Source organism: Mesoplodon mirus (assembly GCF_964341445.2).
Source record: "Mesoplodon mirus genome assembly, chromosome: 7".
NCBI lineage: Eukaryota > Metazoa > Chordata > Mammalia > Artiodactyla > Ziphiidae > Mesoplodon > Mesoplodon mirus.
This window is the reverse complement of record NC_138983.1, coordinates 103,522,147-103,538,347: the sequence shown is the minus strand read 5'-3', so window position 1 is coordinate 103,538,347 and position 16,201 is coordinate 103,522,147.

Sequence of the window (16,201 nt, the reverse complement as noted above, 5' to 3'; positions counted from 1 at the left end):
AAAAATTCTCTAAGTTTATCTAGGATTAGCTCACTCGTTTCGGATGGAATCGAAACTTTTCTACCTTTACTTATAAATCTACACAGTGCAGTTTATAAAATATTAACTCTATAAATGTGAAATCAGTTTAAAACATCTGAGTATTTAAGTTCTCATTTTTTGTTTGTTTTTGAAACAAAGTTTCAGAGTGCTATTTTATGATGGTTCTAATTTTGGTAGTTCTTTTATGCACCCTCCCCATTTTTTTTGTTAACAGACAGAGGAGACTCTTCAGATGACGTGTCTAGTGGTGACTCTATAATAGACTGGCTTAACTATTCTGGACAAACTGAAAATATGACAAGTGGACAAAGAGAAAACCAATCTTGGAGAGAAGAGAGCCAAATTAATCCTAAAAGTGATCAGTTCATATTCAGTTTAGAAATAAATGTTAACCTTGATAATGGGAGTCCAAATCCAGAGAATGAAGATGTAGCATCTGCAAGACTTCCCAGAAGAGAAAATATGGAAGACAGCCAAAGGCAAGTGGAAAGTCCACAATCTGAATCAATATTTACAAGACCATCTATGTCTGAACAAGATACAACTGAAACATTAATGGAATTCACACCTACCACAAGTCAGAGAAGAGCAAGAAGTAGGAGCCCAGAGTATCGGAGAACCAGAGCAAGAATTGAAAGTTGGTCGCCTCCACGTTCACTTAGGGAAATTGTACAAAGACTTAATCATAGTATACCATCTCAGAATTTTGAGCAGCCTCTGCTAAGTGAGACTGCGAGATTTTCTAGAACTGAGCACCAGGAAATATTGAGACAGCAAATGACTGGATTTGAGTTGCAAAATAGCGGTCTTATTGAAACTTCTAGAACAAGGAATGCCGTTCATGGAGAAAATTCTCCAGATACACCCAGCAGTGGTGAATCTTGGGGAAGGAGGGAAATATATCCAACCATACCCTTCAATCTTGAAGTAGGACAAGTTCATTCCGGAGCATATTCTCAGAGAGACAGCAGAGCTAGTAGAACTCAGTTAACGTCTGAGACACCAAACAACACTGTCACTTCTGAAAGTGAACGAGGACTGAGGCATATGTATTCACATTCTGAGCAGGCAGGTGTGAGAGCTTATGTCAATACCATTAGAAATCCCGTTTGCAGAATTTTAAATACTAGCTTAACTGATACATCTGTTCCAATTCAGAGCACGTTAAGGCAGACAATGACAGAATTTAGTAACTCAAGTAACCTTATGGACAGTGACAGTAATTTACAGCATAGTGTCTCACCTCCAAGTCAAAACATGGAATGGCTAGAGTCACCTAATGGTAGTAGTAGTGGTAGATTTGGTTCTGATTCAAATCCTAGCTATGATACCCATTCAAGTTCCACACTGATTTGTCATTCAAGCCCCAGCTGTATGTCTAGATCCAGTTCTAGTCCTATTTCCAGGTCCAGCTCAAGTGATGAAAATTCAGAAATTAGCTCACGGGTCCCGGAAGATCCCACATGCCGCGGAGCGGCTGGGCCCGTGTGCCATATGTAACAATTGAACTGAATCACTAGTTCCTGAAGGAATTATTGGGCTTTCCCCAATTTCTGTTCCATAATAAAAGGAAATATTAAAAAGTCAAACAATATTGTTCAATCTGACAATAAAAATTAATTTCACACCATAGCAGTTCACTGAATTTCAATAAAAACTTAGCATGTGCACTGGGTTGGGATGTTCCTGATTCCATGGGAGAAATGTCTTAATATGATATAATGAATCTAGATAGATCCTACTAGTATTATCTAGTCATGTAAATCCCAGACACCTCTTAGCCCTGTTCAATCCTGGCTGTGCATGCAAAGAAACAGAAACCCAACCAAATATCAATAATTAAGAAGCAATTTAAGACTACATTAGAGTCATTCACATAAAGAAGTCATGTTACATTCATAGAATGCCATAAAAAGCTTGAAACCCTTCTCTTCCTATCTCTCTCCACAGCAGTTTATCCCACCTCCCTAACACTACCTTAAAGTTTCTCCTATTCCCCACTACTGATGTATCAGTCAGTTCTAGCTAAAAACTGATGGCACACTTTAAAAGAGTGATGGAATAGCATTTAATGAAGAGACTGAAGTGTGTAAAGAATGAAGGGAAACCAAGAGATGATGAAGTACCCTGAGGCTAACAGCTGTGAGAAGCCAGTATTATAACCACTAGGTCTGAAGGGGCATAGAGAGACAGCAGTTCCTGCAACCCAGCATGTCTTATTCGAGTTGTAGTAGAAGCCCCCCCAGCAAGAGATGTAACCTTAGAAAATGGCATCCACTGTCAACCTGAAGTTTGGAAGGGGGCCGATCATGGAAGTAAACACCCTTGCCTTCTTTCCTCCTGACTTCTAATCACTTATCAGTAGTTCATATTAACCAAACCCAACCTGAAGACACAGAGAGACTGGTCCATGAAGCTGATAAAGTCAGCCTCCTGGAATCACGGAGCAGGGTTAAGAAGGATGGCGAGTAGATCCGGTAAGCAAATCAGAGACCATCTACCACAACCAGTATTCCCAACTCTCTTCAAACCCAGTGTCCGTGTATGCTTTCTTGCCTCTTCCACTTCCGCTTGTTCTCTATTCCACTCTATGACTCAGCTCTTTAACAACCCTCTCTATTTTCCTTTCATTTACTCAGATCTTGTATTTTTTAAAGTGATAAGATGACAAAGCCTTAGAACTTAATTACCTTTCTCTTAAACATGTCACACTTTGATTTGCTGTGATTGTAAACAACTAAGGAAAAAGGGCAGTTAGAGGTATGTCTTTAATTTTTGCTTCTTAAATATATTCAAGCTTCAATTTCTTTCTATATATGTTTAGTTCATATAATTAATTTTTAAAACAGATTCTGATTTCTTATAAAGGGTTTTATGGTTTATATATGACTCTTAATCCTTGTGTGAATGATCCAAAGTACCCAATTGCTGCTTGGAGCCTCACAAGCTGCAATATGAAAGCCTTAAAGGTAAAACTTGGCTTCAAGAAACATGTCTACATAGTTCAATTCTAATTGTCCTCAGTAAAACCATCACCCAAAACCCCGAGTATTTGAAATCAAAATTTAGGTCATGCTTCCTTCCAACCTAAACATAGTGAAGGATTTTTCTCCTAATTCAGCCTGAAAACTATTTTTGGGGGGTTGTATTGGCCAGTCCAGAACATTTTGCTTAAAATTTTCAATCCTGGTATAGGTGAGAGTACATTGTATTATAACCTAAAGCAATAATCAGAAATTTTGTGCAATGTGCAACCTATACAAATGTAGGCAGTGTTAAGTATACACCTTCTCTAAAAGGTTAAAGTCAGAAACATGACTGACCTTTCTTTTCTATGTGAATTGCTGGCAGCCACAGTATTTGCACATAACTACAAAACATAAATGGGGAGTGGTGGTGAAGTTTTTGAAAACATCTTTGAGGTAGCATATTTTTCACCTTGATACCAAAACCAGACAAGGATGTCACAAAGAAAGAAAACTACAGGCCAATATCACTGATGTACATAGATGCAAAAATCCTCAACAAAATACTAGCAAACAGAATCCAACAGCACATTAAAAGGATCATACACCATGATCAAGTGGGGTTTATTCCAGGAATGCAAGGATTCTTCAATATACGCAAATCAATCAACGTGATACACCATATTAACAAATTGAAGGAGAAAAACCATATGATCATCTCAATAGATGCAGAGAAAGCTTTCGACAAAATTCAACACCCATTTATGATAAAAACTCTGCAGAAACTAGGCATAGAGGGAACTTTCCTCAACATAATAAAGGCCATATATGACAAACCCACAGCCAGCATCGTCCTCAATGGTGAAAAACTGAAACCATTTCCACTAAGATCAGGAACAAGACAAGGTTGCCCACTCTCACCACTCTTATTCAACCTAGTTTTGGAAGTTTTAGCCACAGCAATCAGAGAAGAAAAGGAAATAAAAGGAATCCAAATCGGAAAAGAAGAAGTAAAGCTGTCACTGTTTGCAGATGACATGATACTATACATAGAGAATCCTAAAGATGCTACCAGAAAACTACTAGAGCTAATCAATGAATTTGGTAGAGTTGCAGGATACAAAATTAATGCACAGAAATCTCTGGCATTCCTATATACTAATGATGAAAAATCTGAAAGTGAAATCAAGAAAACACTCCCATTTACCACTGCAACAAAAAGAATAAAATATCTAGGAATAAACCTACCTAAGGAGACAAAAGACCTGTATGCAGAAAATTATAAGACACTGATGAAAGAAATTACAGATGATACAAATAGATGGAGAGATGTACCATGTTCTTGGATTGGAAGAATCAACATTGTGAAAATGACTCTACTACCCAAAGCAATCTACAGATTCAATGCAATCCCTATCAAACTACCACTGGCATTTTTCACAGAACTAGAACAAAAAATTTCACAATTTGTATGGAAACACAAAAGACCCCAAATAGCCAAAGCAATCTTGGGAACGAAAAATGGAGCTGGAGGAATCAGGCTCCCTGACTTCAGACTATACTACAAAGCTACAGTAATCAAGACAGTATGGTACTGGCACAAAAACAGAAAGATAGATCAGTGGAACAGGATAGAAAGCCCAGAGATAAACCCACGGACATATGGTCACCTTATCTTTGATAAAGGAGGCAGGAATGTACAGTGGAGAAAGGACAGTCTCTTCAATAAGTGGTGCTGGGAAAACTGGACAGGGACATGTAAAAGTATGAGATTAGATCACTCCCTAACACCATACACAAAACTAAGCTCAAAATGGATTAAAGACCTAAATGTAAGGCCAGACACTATCAAACTCTTAGAGGAAAACATAGGCAGAACACTCTATGACATAAATCACAGCAAGATCCTTTTTGACCCACCTCCTAGAGAAATGGAAATAAAGACAAAAATAAACACATGGGACCTAATGAAACTTAAAAGCTTTTGCACAGCAAAGGAAACCATAAACAAGACCAAAAGACAACCCTCAGAATGGGAGAAAATATTTGTAAATGAAGCAACTGACAAAGGATTAATCTCCAAAATTTATAAGCAGCTCATGCAGCTCAATAACAACAAAAAAAAACAACCCAATCCAAAAGTGGGCAGAAGACCTAAATAGACATTTCTCCACAGAAGATATACAGACTGCCAACAAACACATGAAAGGATGCTCAACATCTTTGCTCATTAGAGAAATGCAAATCAAAACTACAATGAGATATCATCTCACACCAGTCAGAATGGCCATCATCAAAAAATCTAGAAACAATAAATGCTGGAGAGGGTGTGGAAAAAAAGGAACACTCTTGCACTGCTGGTGGGAATGTGAATTGGTACAGCCACTATGGAGAACGGTATGGAGGTTCCTTAAAAAACTACAAATAGAGCTACCATATGACCCAGCAATCCCACTACTGGGCATATACCCTGAGAAAACCATAATTCAAAAAGAGACATGTACCAAAATGTTCATAGCAGCCCTATTTACAATAGCCCGGAGATGGAAACAACCTAAGTGTCCACCATCAGATGAATGGGTAAAGAAGATGTGGCACATATATACAATGGAATATTACTCAGCCATAAAAAGAAACGAAATTGAGCTATTTGTAATGAGGTGGATGGACCTAGCTAGAGTCTGTCATACAGAGTGAAGTAAGTCAGAAAGAGAAAGACAAATACTGTATGCTGACACATATATATGGAATTTAAGAAAAAAAAATGTCATGAAGAACATAGGGGTAAGACAGGAATAAAGACACAGACCTACTAGAGAATGGACTTGAGGATATGGGGAGGGGGAAGGGTAAGCTGTGACAAAGTGAAAGAGCGGCATGGACATATATACACTACCAAACGTAAGGTAGATAGCTAGTGGGAAGCAGCCACATAGCACAGGGAGATCAGCTCGGTGCTTTGTGACCGCCTGGAGGGGTGGGATAGGGAGGGTGGGAGGGAGACGCAAAAGGGAGGGGATATGGGAACATATGTATATGTATAACTGATTAAATAAAAAAAAAAAAAAGAAGAGAACTTATTGCAACCACCTGCCAGCCCCATCCAGGAATTTCCAGCTTTAACCAATTCCAGGTTCAGCCAAGTGGTAACATCGTTTTCCCTTCTTTTTCCTCACCCTACGTTGACTCCAACAAGAGAGAAATCACAGGTAGCACAGGGGCGCCGAGAGAAAGGAGAGAACAGAAGGACCACAAACTCCTCCCAACCACAGGCTTGAGAAGCAGGCCGGGCCTGGAGACGGGGTGATGGTTTAACCCCAACTTCAGGATGATTTTTGATTATTATGTGAGACTGAATATATTGTTTCTAAAATGAGACTTTTATAACTCCAAGTAAATACCACTCTGTGACACAAGACTATCGATGGACAAGATTAAGATTTTCCCCACTGAACTGAGCTTAAAGTGACGGAGGGAGATGAAAATAATGTTTGGATCACATTCCATGGGTCATGCTTGTGCTTATGGTTACATAAGTGGGGAGCAGCTTCGGCTTCCCAATGCTTCCCGAAAAGAAGCCCTGTGCTGATTCAGTCAGCTGCAGTCCCGGCTCCCAGGATAAAAATGCCCACTGGATAAGGATCTGAAATATCAGGTTCTGAAACGTTTGACTGGTTAAGTGCCAGGTGACTCAGAGCTGTGTAATGTAACTAAATGAGTCACGTCATCTCTCTATATGCTCTGGCAGAATCTGCTATCTTGAAAATTGTGGCAACCTTCCTCCATGGCCCAACATGGCTGGAGATATGTGTGTTCATTCAGTCATTGCATTATTGAGCACCTATCCAGTACTGAAGATTAAAAAACAATGAAACACAGACCTGACTTGCAAAGATACGATTTGCTCTGTGCTCTCCTTTTAGTGCAGAGGAGGGAGTGATTCTAACAGAGGTGATGATTAAAGTGAGGCTTGATCAAGGACTAATTAAATTGGTGGATCAAAACTTTGACGGAACATTGGAATCACCTGGGATGTTTTTTAAAAAATACCATGTTCCACCAAGAGATTCTGATTTATTGGTCTGAGCTGCTGCCCAGGGCAGCAGGATTTTTTTTTTAATTCCTGAGATAATTCTAATGTGCAGTCAAGGTTGTGAACTACTTTAGATCATCATAACAAAACTAAGTACCAAGGCACCAAAGTGATAACAAATGTATTAAAATTTTATATTTTATATTCGTATGAATAGTTTTAGTAAGAATTTCATTTTATGAAATGAAAGCCAATGATAAACATTTTAATGTATGCATGAGCCTTTTGCAATCTTTTGTGTTCCTAAGATATCCAACTGATTAATAAAAGAAACACTGGCATAAAAAAAAAAAAAAAAAAGAATTTTCTCTGTATTTTTTTTGTAGTTTTTTAAGTATTTGTTTATTTTGGCCTAATTCCAAAAAAAAAAAACCCTTATCTGAATAACAAATTCTTTTTGAAAGTAGTTATAGCCTGTGGATAAGTTTTTGATAGCAATATAAAATCTATCTTTTTTTGGCTAACCATGAAAATAAGTTGTGCTCTCAATATTCCATGAAGAATTAAGTATAAAGATTCTTTTGTAAATGCAAACAAGCCTGAGCATCGAACAACATGAACATCAAAACACTGCATGTACTGGAAAGTTCACAAAGAAATGTGACGTTTCTGTTAAGTAATATTACTTGTTATCAATATACAATACTTTGAGATCTTCAGTATCTTCTTTACTACAATTAACCAAACATTTCATGTCTTTTCATTATTTGAGAGGTGAATGTATACTCCCTTCAATGAGAAGTTTCCTGGCATGAGAATTTCGAATGGAAATCAGAACTGCATTTCTTTTCTGTGACTTCATTTAAGATTTGAAAATTCTTTACCATCCTAACTCAGGCTTTTTCACTATGAAATAAGAGGCTCTCCTTTGTGTGATATTCAAAACTCTCCATTTTTAATCATCAAGCCAGTATCTTTAACATCACTGCAAAAATGTGGGGATTTGGAAAAGCATTTTGGGGAAATTCCTTTTTCTCTCATCCACCATTCGTAGAGGACAGACACTAATTATAAGCCAACTCTGGGCTCTGGGTTCTCCATTCTGACATCACTAGTCACAACACAGTTATCTACCACCCCTGGCCTTGTCATCTTCTATTCTGGCAGTTTTTTTTTTCTTTAGTAGCACTTGTGACTATCTAAAACATTTTTTATTTATCTTGTGCTTGTTTTCCTCCCCATTCCTATCCCAAAATAGAAGCTCCAAAAGATCTTCCTTTTTTTAAAATTACTACTACATTTCTAAAAACTAGACCAGTTACTGGCACACACACACACACACACACACACACACACACACACACACACACACACACACTGCTTCAGAATTTTTGGCCACTGTGAACATCTCAGACTTATTTTTCACCCTTTATTCTCCAAAGAAAACCTATTTTAATACTGTTACCTACCATCCTGGATTTGATCTATTTCAATCTAGATCTCTCTCACTTACTTAACATATTTGTATAGGGTTTCTTGCCTAGTAAGTTATAATATCTGCCAACCATTTTCTAAATCACTATTTCAGGCATTCAACACTGACCAAGAATGTGCCATGCCCAATGCTGGGTGCTAGGGTTATAGTTAAGAAGTATAGCACTTATCATTAAGCAATGTATTACATTTTAAAGAAGGCAGATGAATAAACATACAGTAACACTCTATGTGAGGGATGCCCTGACACAGATTCAGATACAGGATATAATGGAATGATCTAGGAGGAGAAATCTACACCAATAATTCAAAACTCCTTAAAGTTGGGTTATATCTGAGTTGTATCTTACAGGACTAGTAGCTGTATCTTACAGGACTAGTAGCAATTAGCCAATGAAATGAAGTCATTAATTTTATTCTAAGCAAAATAAACACTGCATGCAACAGTAAAGATGCATTGAAAATTTAGGGCTCAGTAAACAGTAAGTATGAATCATCATGCTCTGGGGTAGAAGAGGAAGAGATGTAAGTACATTAGCAAAAAATGAAGAGATGAGGCCAAAGAGGTAACAAGTGGTGTTGTGTATCAGGCTGAAGAGTTGAACTAGATCTCTAAGCAATGCACAGTCAACACGATTTTTCTAATAGGAATAAAATTTTTCAATTTTTAGAATGGTCATACTAGCAGGGATATGAACAGATTGTCAAAATTTAGATTGTCCCACTTACGGAGTTATGGCATTAACTGGAAGAAAAAACTATAAAGTCCTGAAATAATAGTGAGACAGTTGAGATATGGATGCATATAGATTCAAGTAGTATTAAAGAAGCACAATAAAATTTGGTGGCTGCTTGGATAATTTAAAGATGACCTTAAGTTTCTGGTTTAGGTGACTGAGTAGATGGTGAGAAGTTCCACTGATATAAGAAATGCAATAAAACTTGTTTGTCATAGTAGAGGAATAGATGACAGTGCAGCTGGAATCTCTGAGATTTGAGACGTCAGAGTGATATTTTAGTGGCAATGTTCATCTAGCTATCACAGAATATCAAGTATACTTCTAAAATCAGGATAAAGATGCCAGACTGAAGTCAAAGAAGTATGAGTATTGCCTGTGAAAGTATGTTCCATGGTAGTAGTGGAGGGAGATGGATGGAATCCTTTGGAACAGGAGCAATTATAAAGTAGACAGACATAAAGAAGCTAGCAAAGATAATCAAGACAGAAAAATGAGAGGTGTAAAGATAATCATAAACACAGAGCTCACGGTCTTCATTCGTAAATATGAAGAGAAAACAAAATATCTCTAGATGTTAAGAAGAATGTAAACTACTAGGAAAACAAGGGTTTTGTAATTTTCACTACAATAGTCATAGCACCCAAAATACTGCCTTGCCCAAAGTAGATGTTCCATAAATATTTGTTCAGATATTTGAGATAGACATGACATAAGAGAGAATAAGATAAATATTAAAAATAGAAAAATAAATCCTGGGAGAAATAGGAGTAATTCATGGACTAGGACAGAACCTGAAATGCTTAGTTTTACTATGAACAGATGGAGACCTGCCACTATTGTAAAAACCTACAAATGTTGAAAGAATAAGTCTTTGGCAGGAACTGTAACAAACATACTGGCCATTATAGATCACCTGGAAACAGTCTTTACATATCTTTTTTAAAGGGCTCCTTTTTAAAAGAAAGAATTGGTAAGAGGGTGGTTAAATGCCTTTCTGTCAGGCTTTTTGTTTCGGAGAAAAAGGTGTAGGTGAAGTAACTCTGCCCCACATAGACTTTCAGTCTACTTCTCCCTCTTGCCATCCTGAGTTACTCAGGAGTTCTGCTGGGCACATATATATACCTCCGAAGCTGAAGCCCCCCCCTTGCATATTATAGTAGTGGGCTTCCCTTTCTTTCAGATTTCACCATTATTATGATAGATTCTTGAGAGGCAAAGGTAATGGCTACGTACGCTTACATTCACAAACATCTTGAACCAGAGCCTATTTTCTTTTGTATTTTGAAATCCAATATAAAGGAATTAAAAAATTCAGCAACAGGGAAAGAGTTTCAGAGTATTTGAACTTGAAAGAGTATATACCCCTAACTTCATTTTTGCAAGAAAATTAGCTTCTTGAAATCTTATGCAATTGCTGCCATGGTCATTGTATTAATTATAAATTGTAATTTTAGAGAACCCTTACAAATTAGTTTAAAGGCTAAAAAGGAATTTATTGACTCACAATACAACAAAGTTTGAAAGTGCTCATACTTTCAGACACAGGTTAAGTGTGGGGGCCCAAAGGATATAAATAGAAAATGTTTCTCTGACTTGGATATTCTTCCCTCTGCAGTTTGTTTTGTTTTGTGTTATTTTGGGGAAAGCTTTCTCCAAGGGGTGGCAAGAAAAATGACCAAAAGCAACTCTATTTTTATATATTACCAATTTACTGAACCCAGGCAAAGAGAAAGCCTTTATACAAAAGACTGACTCAGCTTGGGATTTCTGTTAAAACCTCAAGTTCAGGGAATTCTAACTGGCCAGGTCTTGGTCACATGCCCAGCACGAGAATATGGAGGTGGGATCTCCAAGCCAAACCAGATGGAAATGTGGACAAATTCACCAAAAGTAGCAATGAAGGTCTTCTAAGGGTTCTCTTTGTTCTTCATACTCTTCTTGAATCAATTCTGGTGATATGTATTTTACTAGGAAATAATCAATTTCATCCAGTTTTTACATTTTTACAGCATATTTATGTTCAGTGCATCATCCTAAATTTAATATATTTCCCTTTGTATTTTTTTCTTTCTGTCCCTATACTTTATACCTTGGCTTTCTCCCTTTTTCCTTGATCAGAATATCAGATGACATTAGATAAACTCTATATTAAGGTTTGATTGGAGAAGTAGAACCACTAGAAGGACTTTATTATAGAGATTAAACCTTACATGATAGTGGGACTTGGTTAAGCAGTCTATGTAAATCCACTGCCCTGCCTCTTGGTGCAAGTCCCGAAGTCAGTAGGGCTGGCAGTCAGGAATGAGAGATGATTTGAAGTTAGGAGATCAAGGATAAGCTGGAACCTTCAAAGATAAGCTATAATCCAACTAGAAAAATGAACTGAACACCATATTAAAAGGATTATACATCATGGCCAAGTGGGATTTATGTGTAAAATGGTTCAACATACAAAAATCAATCAATGTGATACACCACATTAACAGAATGAAGGACAGAAAAACCACATGATCATCTCAATTGATGCAGAAAAAGGCAGAAAAAGTATGTTCATTGGAGTTCAAAACTCCATAGAAAGTTTAAATAACATATTTGATAAAACTGAATTTGAATTTTATAAGTTGAAAATAAGCCAGAAAAAATTATGAGATTAAGTGAAAATGTGAATGATAAAGGAATAAAGGATAAAACGGAAGACCCACATTCATCTAATAATATTTTTAGAAGGTGAGATTAGAGTGAATTTAACAAGTATTTGAAGAAATAGTACTTCTCAGAGATTAAGTTAGAAATAAATCCTCAGATAAAAGAAGTGCATGGAGTCACCAGTAAAAGAAATGAAAACAAATATATGACTATATCCTGTATCGTATACCTCACCTCAGCCTGATCCTTCCTTTGTTCCACATTAAAAGAATGTGCAACACTGGCAGACTACTTATATATACAATCTGACAGTGTCTCACTGTGTTCATGATTCCAACAAATCTATCCCCCACCTCTCTCCTTACTCCAGCAGGTGAGAATATTCCTAAAGCAACCCTTTCAGCTCCCCCACAGGCTAAACCCATGGATGAATTCTTTCTCCTTTCTTCACATTCCCTCCCCATAATTTTGAGATCCAGTTTACAGAACTTCCAGAGGTCAAATCCCAGCTTGATCATGCATTCTCATATTGAATCGCCAGCCTTCCCTGCTTCACTGCTTTTGCCCTGCAATCCTGTTCACTTGCATTGTACTCTCTAATTAAATAATAGCACATAAACTCTTGGCTTGAGGCTCTGCTTTCTGGGGAACCAAGGCTAAAAAACAGCTGGTAAACCACATCACATAATGGCAAAGAGGAAAGTCTAAAAAACAATTTGGAAGAAAGAAAGAATATCAAATAAGAAGAGCCATTAGACTGGTAGCAATCTTCTCATCAGTAACAATAGATGCCAGAAGATAGCTGAAAGCACTATCCTTAAAGTACTAATGGAAAAATCACTCTTAACCTAGAATAGAACATTTAACTAACCATATTAAAAAATGAGAGGACATTTTCAGACAAAGGCAGAAATTTCTACCTATAGACCTTCAATAGTAAAACTTCCAAGGAATAGGTTTCTTACTGAAGGGAATTAAACTCACCGTGAAGAAGTGGGATTAAAGAACAATACTGAGCAAAGAAAGTGATATACATGTAGATAAATCCAAGAAGGATTAACTGTTAAACACTGTGTAATTGTGTGACTAATTTGGGGGACAAGTCAAAAATAAAGTGCAATTCAATGGAATATTACTCAGCCATAAAAAGAAACGACATTGAGTTATTTGTAGTGAGGTGGATGGACCTAGAGTCTGTCATACAGAGTGAAGTAAGTCAGAAAGAGAAAAACAAATACCATATGCTAACACATATATATGGAATCTAAGAAAAAAAAAAGTCATGAAGAACCTAAGGGTAGGACGGGAATAAAGACACCTACTAGAGAATGGGCTTGAGGACACGGGGAGGGAGAAGGGTAAGCTGTGACAAAATGAGAGATTGGCATGGACATATATACACTACCAAACCTAAAATAGATAGCTAGTGGGAAGTAGCTGCATAGCACAGGGAGATAAGCTCGGTGCTTTGTGACCACCTAGAGGGGTGGGATAGGGAGGGTGGGAGTGAGGGAGATGCAAGAGGGAAGAGGTATGGGAACATATGTATATGTATAACTGATTCACTTTGTTATAAAGCAGAAACTAATACACCATTGTAAAGCAATTATACTCCAATAAAGATGTTTAAAAAAAAAGAAAACTTTTTCTCTTAAGCTAGCAGCAATTGGGTAAGATACACCTTTGTAAACAAAGATGAAACATTTACTTTTTCTCCCTACCTGACCCTCCAGATTTGGGAAACTCTTGAGTATTCATCTCACGGCAATACAGTTAGTTATCTGCATAAGTGCAATAGATATCTGCTTTTCTTGTAACAGGACACAATAGGAAACTGATTATATTAACCAAGGCTTTGACTGGAATGTAATATTTGAGAATAATGTACATAGAATCAAATATGACCAGACAACTTTAAAAAATTAAGGGTGACTTTATGGAGCGAATAAAAAACCTTGAAAAGACAGCCTGGAACCTTGCTTACAGGGTTCCCAACAGCCTAATCAGGTGAGTAATGAACTTCTTGACAGGTGCAGTAATCTCAGGAGAATTGGGGAACCTCGAGAAGAGAAGAATTCACCTATATCTATAGGTATTGCAAGTGAAGTCAGATAGGAAGTCTTTGGTTTGGCTTCCTACCCTCGAGAGGCTTTTACAAATTCAATCTGGGGAATTCCCTGGCGGTCCAGTAGTTAAGACTCCGTGCTTTCACTGCTGAGGGTGCAGGTTCGATCCCCAGTTGGCGTACTAAGATCCCACAAGCTGCGGGGCATAGCCAAAAAAAAAAAAAAAAGTTCAAAAGTTCAATCTGAGATTCCCTATGAAAAATTCCAGCAAAGCATGTTTAAAAGAGCTTATGTGGTCAATCACTATTCTTGCTGCACTTCTGTACAAAGTCAGGACAAGTTTTATTGAAATTAGACTTACTTTGCAAACAAATTAGTCTTATTTTGGTTTCTTTGTAAAAATGAGGGTGTAGAAATTTTTTAGAGAGAAAAAGTATGTTTCAGCAACACACCTTTGTGGATATTAGATTCTAGAGCTGTTTCTTGTCTTTGAGGTTTTATTATTTGCCTGTAAAGTGGACTGGATCTTTAATTCCTTCAGTTCCCTCAAATACCTGGCTACAACTCTCCAAACTAATATTTCTGATTTTCTCCCATCCTTAGATGGGAGAACAAGAGCTTTTTCCTGCACCCCTGCAAACAGAATGTGAATGACTTGATATAAACTTCAGAGAAATCACCACAATAGCTTGTTTAGACAATCGCCTTTGTGCCTGTTACTGCATGGGCCACTCAGACTGGTACACCCAGTACCCTCATCAGAGACATCCAAACTGCAAACCAGGAAAATCCATCAGATTCCCACTGTCTGTCTGCCCTCTCTCCATCTGAAGATGTTTCAAGCCTGATATCTAGATCTAGAGGTCTTCTTGACTGGCAGCTCTCAGGACTCAGACACTGGGTTCATAATTTGCTCCAACCATTAACCTTCGTTTTTCTTTTTCTTCCATAGAAACTCTCTATTCCATGGAAATCCTCTGATTAAATATCTGTTTCCTTGTTTATGCAATACAAGTCTAACTTTGGGAGCCCACCTGCATCATCCACCTCCTGAAATGAAACACAACTGTTAACTCAACTGACCTATGCTCAAGACTGAGACTGGGTCAACGAGATAGGCAGCAATCTATCAACTTAGCGTCTGGGTTGTGAAACTTATTTGAAGTTTCAAAGGTGGAACTTAAGGGGAGCAACATTTGCCACCCGAAAATATGCTACTTTGGCAGGAGGATTATTTTGAGCTATAAACAATCAAAACCCAACAGATTCAGGAAAAGCTCTTTACCTCTACCTCAAGTTCCTAAATTTACATTGGAAAGGGAGCCTATACAGGAAGAGAGCTATTACCAGAGATAACTTTTTACCTAAGAAACTTACCTGCATAATAGGATAACCATTGTTTTCTAAACATCTCCTCTGCATTCCTGTGAATGCCTTCCTTCCTTTTGTATCCCCAGACCCCTACCCCTTTCCTTAGCTCAGGATGTTATATAAGCTTCAATTACCTGGCTGCCTTTTGGGTCTCATATTTTATGGGACTCTCTTACATACGAAATTAAATTTGTCTTTCTCCTGTTAATCTGTATTATGTCTATTTGTTTATTAGACCAGCCAAAGAACTTAGAAGGATAGAAGGAAAGTTTTTCTACCCTTATAGCATCTTAGCCAAGAATCTAGAAGAGTAAAGGGAAAATTATTTTTCCTCCCATACAACACTACAACTTTTCTTATTTTCCCCAAAATGTACTCTTTACTGCTCGTGAATTTCCCCATGATTCAATCTAATTCAACCATCAACCATCGTATTTTGCTATGATCATGGAAATCTTCCATGATCTGGAAGAGCTGATCTACTGTCCTGTACTTCTAGTTACATTGAATACTTTGCAGAGTCAAGGCCAGCTGTTCTTCAGTATGTTATACTTTCAGGATTCATCAGAGTGTGTTCCCATGTTTAAATTCAGACAAAATATTTCTGGCAAGGACACCACGTAGGTAATATTGTGTAACTTTCTCTGCATTTCATTAATGCCAGGTCATATCATAGTGATTTATGAGAGGGCCACTGATTTCTCTGTTGTAAAGACATATTTTCCATTTGTAATTAATTCGTAATTTAAGGGATTGTAAAGACCCTGTTCTCCACATTTCTTTACCATATGGTTTCAGCCACTGACCCTTAACTGAAAATATTATGACATCAGGAGTTACAAA